Source organism: Schistocerca serialis, chromosome 4, assembly GCF_023864345.2.
Source record: "Schistocerca serialis cubense isolate TAMUIC-IGC-003099 chromosome 4, iqSchSeri2.2, whole genome shotgun sequence".
Lineage (NCBI taxonomy): Eukaryota > Metazoa > Arthropoda > Insecta > Orthoptera > Acrididae > Schistocerca > Schistocerca serialis.
The window spans coordinates 415,720,541-415,725,540 of NC_064641.1; the positions used below are offsets into that span (position 1 = coordinate 415,720,541).

At 62.2% G+C, this 5,000-nt stretch overlaps 1 pseudogene; it reads right to left on the minus strand.

Moving 5' to 3' along the window:
* LOC126475604 (large subunit ribosomal RNA) overlaps nt 1–5,000 on the minus strand; it is a 7,966-nt pseudogene that overhangs the window by 2,183 nt on the left and 783 nt on the right.

The window sequence follows — 5,000 nt, forward strand, 5'->3', positions numbered from 1 at the left end:
GCCCGCGGCTGCGCCGTGCCTTCGTAGGGAAGGCGTTGATGCGGGCGCGGAGGGCGTCGATGTAGTCACGCCCAGATAGCAGGCGACTGGTGTCGGCGACCCACTGATGTTGGCCACTGACGGCGGCAGAGGATGACAGCGCCGCACCGTCAATGGCGATGTGTAGGCGCGCCGCCCACATTTCCCCAACCTGCGTTGACGATTTGAGGAGGTGGCCCTCCCACATTAGGTGGCGCTCCAGCACCTCGATCTCACGCTGCACTTCATCCATGCCTGCACCGTCGCAGGCTGGCCCTATCTTCTTCAGCGCCAGGAGACGGGACCGACGAAGCGTCGGACCCATCCATCGGCAAGATGGGATGCCGAGGCCCCCCTGGGCAACAGGAGCGTGGAAGTATCCCAGGGGGGTGTCCGCCGGAAGGCGGAACCATCTCCTGACGGCGGCCCGGATGGTGACGTCGGCCGACTTCAATGCACCCACCCGGGTGCGGCTGAGGGCCAGCCCGTGGTACAGGCCAGGGAGAAGCACGTTGGTGAGAGCGTGGAGGCGCTGTTGCGGCTTCAGCGGAGCTCGGGAGATGACGTCAAGCTGCTCCACCAGGTGACGACGTGGATTGAAGACACAGCGACCCGCCGTGGAAAATTGCAGCCCCAGGTACCGGAAGGTTTCACCCACACGCAGGGCAGGCATGGTGGTATTGCCTGCTGTGAAGGTGACATTGCTGTCCACCTTCACCTTCTTCTCGCGCCCTGACGCGACTAAGGAGAGGGTGAAACACTTCCGGGCGTTGATCTGCAGCCCTAGGTGGGCGAGGGCTGCGGTAGCTGCGTCGATGAGGGACTGCAAGCCCCTCGGGGTCGCTGCAAACAGCAAGACGTCATCTGCAAAGGCCGCAGCGTTGACTCTGCGACCGAGGATCCGAGCTCCGATGTGGGAGGGCAGTTGGCCTAAAACGTAGTCCACCGCAAAGTTGAACAGGAGGGGGGAGAGGGGATCGCCCTGGCGAACGCCCCGTGCTGGCTGCACAGACACGCCCACGCCGGCGCCGTCCGCTATCACTGTCGTGCTGCCCTCGTAGCACCGCTCGACATACTCGACAAAGCAATCCGGTAGGCCATGCGCCTTCAGCACGGGGCGAAGGGCAGCATGATCCACCGAATCGAATGCCTTAGATACATCGATCGATGCCACAAAGACAGAGCGGCAGGAGCGAACTGCGTCGGTGAGAGCAGTGTCCAGGATGAAAGTGTTTTCCAACATCCCATCCCGAGGGATGAATGCCCGCTGACGTTCGTCCACAGCACAAGCGCGCATCAGGCGTGACGCGAGAACCTTGTGAAAGGTCCGCGCCAACACCGAGCAGACCGTAATGGGGCGAAAGTCAGCGGGGGATGTTGGTGCAGCCGTTTTCGGGAGAAGGGACGTCCGCGCGCGAAGCAGGCGTTCCGGAAGGGCGCGGGCCAGAAGGAAGAGATTCATCACTTTCACCAGGACTTCGTGCGGCAGGCGCCGCAACTCCGCTGGGGTAAGGCCGTCCGGCCCAGCTGCTGATCCCCTGGGCGGCAACGCGGCGGCGACCTCCTCATGTGTGACCGGCCCCCATAGGCACTCAAGAGCGACAGGCTCCGAGTGCGGAAGGAGGCGGTCACGAATGAAGCCCGCGGTGGAGACGGGCTTCTTAGTGAAGAGGTCCGCCCAGAAGTCCAGCAGACCAGGGATGGCAGGTGGCGGCTGGAGCAGGGTGCCATCCAAGAGGCCGCGCACGCAACGTGCACGCGACCGTCGGAAGGCATCCTGCGTTCTCGCGTATTCCCAGCGGCGCCGCTTGCGCTTCTGCGTCGGCGGCGCGGCAGGCGGCCGCTTCGATGGTTGGCGCGGCCGCTGTGTCCTGGTGATCGATCTCTCCCCTCTGGACCCGACCGACGCAAGGGCATCCGGGAGCATGCCCAGGATGACATCGGGCGGCGTGCCCCGCCCCAGACCTATGACTCGATCCAGGGCAGAGAAACGCTGGGCGGAAGCAGGTAGCCCCGCCAGATGCTCCCAGATGGCGGCGTCAGTCGGCCCCTCCGGCGGCGGCCCGGTGGTGTCGGCCGCGAAGTCCTCGGCTGCGTCGACGGGCGGCGCAGCGGCCTCGCCCGCGTCAGGCAGCGGGCTCGCTGCTCCCCGGCGGGACGCCGGCTCTTCCCCCCGACCGATCTCAAGCGCCTCCATGAACTAGCGGACAAGCTGCTTGTGGGCAGCTTGCCGCCGTCGGCACTTGATTGCCTCAAGCGTTCGGTCGGGGAACATCCTGATGAGTTCTTCATTGACAAAGAAGAACCGGGCGTCCCTCTCGAGGAACAGTTCGGCCTCTGCCTTGGCGAGCGACAGGACTTCTTCCTCCGTCCACCTCGCGCGATGCCTCTCCGTCACGATCTCCGCGTTGGCGGCCGCAAGATGTTGGCGGCGGCGATGGACCCCGAGACCATTCTTGGTGGTGAAGCTGCGGTGGCACTCACTACAGGCGTATACTGCTGCAAAAGTTACAAGATTTTCGGCACGGCCGGTTGGCCGGCTAGGTGCTGGGGGGAGTTGGGGTGGCACCTTCAGCGGAAGGGCCACCACTTATTCTCTGGTTACTGCCCCCAACTAAAAAAAGGGATAATGCGAGGGGGGGCTGGTAACCCCCCCAAGCCCCTGGTGCGGTCTTCCACTCTGCGAAAATCAGCGGGCCCACGAGAAGGGGAGAAGACCGCAGGAGAGGAGAGGCTAAGAGGGCTAGGCCCATGTATTGCGCATCACTCTCCCTGTAACTATAACCCAAGGAAGGCACCTCGCATCAGCAGCACGACTACATCAAGACCGCACTTCGAAAAGCCAAGTCCGGATGCAGCCACACCGCCGCCACTTGGCCACCTTAAGAGAGTCATAGTTACTCCCGCCGTTTACCCGCACTTGCTTGAATTTCTTCACGTTGACATTCAGAGCACTGGGCAGAAATCACATTGCGTCAACACCCGCTAGGGCCATCGCAATGCTTTGTTTTAATTAGACAGTCGGATTCCCCCAGTCCGTGCCAGTTCTGAGTTGATCGTTGAATGGCGGCCGAAGAGAATCCGCGCACCCGCGCGCCCTCGGAGGAGCACGCTAAGGCGGACGCGGCCTCGCAGCAAGGAAGATCCGTGGGAGGCCAAGGCACGGGACCGAGCTCGGATCCTGCACGCAGGTTGAAGCACCGGGGCGCGAACGCCGCGCAGGCGCGCGCATCCTGCACCGCCGGCCAGCACGAGGCCGACCAACGGCGAGAGCAGACCACGCCCGCGCTAAACGCCCGCACTTACCGGCACCCCTACGGCACTCACCTCGCCCAGGCCCGGCACGTTAGCGCTGACCCACTTCCCGACCAAGCCCGACACGCCCCGATCCTCAGAGCCAATCCTTATCCCGAAGTTACGGATCCAATTTGCCGACTTCCCTTACCTACATTATTCTATCGACTAGAGGCTCTTCACCTTGGAGACCTGCTGCGGATATGGGTACGAACCGGCGCGACACCTCCACGTGGCCCTCTCCCGGATTTTCAAGGTCCGAGGGGAAGATCGGGACACCGCCGCAACTGCGGTGCTCTTCGCGTTCCAAACCCTATCTCCCTGCTAGAGGATTCCAGGGAACTCGAACGCTCATGCAGAAAAGAAAACTCTTCCCCGATCTCCCGACGGCGTCTCCGGGTCCTTTTGGGTTACCCCGACGAGCATCTCTAAAAGAGGGGCCCGACTTGTATCGGTTCCGCTGCCGGGTTCCGGAATAGGAACCGGATTCCCTTTCGCCCAACGGGGGCCAGCACAAAGTGCATCATGCTATGACGGCCCCCATCAACATCGGATTTCTCCTAGGGCTTAGGATCGACTGACTCGTGTGCAACGGCTGTTCACACGAAACCCTTCTCCGCGTCAGCCCTCCAGGGCCTCGCTGGAGTATTTGCTACTACCACCAAGATCTGCACCGACGGCGGCTCCAGGCAGGCTCACGCCCAGACCCTTCTGCGCCCACCGCCGCGACCCTCCTACTCGTCAGGGCTTCGCGGCCGGCCGCAAGGACCGGCCATGACTGCCAGACTGACGGCCGAGTATAGGCACGACGCTTCAGCGCCATCCATTTTCAGGGCTAGTTGCTTCGGCAGGTGAGTTGTTACACACTCCTTAGCGGATTCCGACTTCCATGGCCACCGTCCTGCTGTCTTAAGCAACCAACGCCTTTCATGGTTTCCCATGAGCGTCGATTCGGGCGCCTTAACTCGGCGTTTGGTTCATCCCACAGCGCCAGTTCTGCTTACCAAAAGTGGCCCACTTGGCACTCCGATCCGAGTCGTTTGCTCGCGGCTTCAGCATATCAAGCAAGCCGGAGATCTCACCCATTTAAAGTTTGAGAATAGGTTGAGGTCGTTTCGGCCCCAAGGCCTCTAATCATTCGCTTTACCGGATGAGACTCGTACGAGCACCAGCTATCCTGAGGGAAACTTCGGAGGGAACCAGCTACTAGATGGTTCGATTAGTCTTTCGCCCCTATACCCAGCTCCGACGATCGATTTGCACGTCAGAATCGCTACGGACCTCCATCAGGGTTTCCCCTGACTTCGTCCTGGCCAGGCATAGTTCACCATCTTTCGGGTCCCAACGTGTACGCTCTAGGTGCGCCTCACCTCGCAATGAGGACGAGACGCCCCGGGAGTGCGGAGGCCGCCGCCCCGTGAAGGGCGGGGAAGCCCCATCCTCCCTCGGCCCGCGCAAGGCGAGACCTTCACTTTCATTACGCCTTTAGGTTTCGTACAGCCCAATGACTCGCGCACATGTTAGACTCCTTGGTCCGTGTTTCAAGACGGGTCGTGAAATTGTCCAAAGCTGAAGCGCCGCTGACGGGAGCGATTATTCCGCCCGAGAGCATCCCGAGCCAACAGCGGCGCGGGTCCGGGGCCGGGCCAGGTAGGTCCGTCATCCGGGAAGAACCGCGCGCGCTTGCC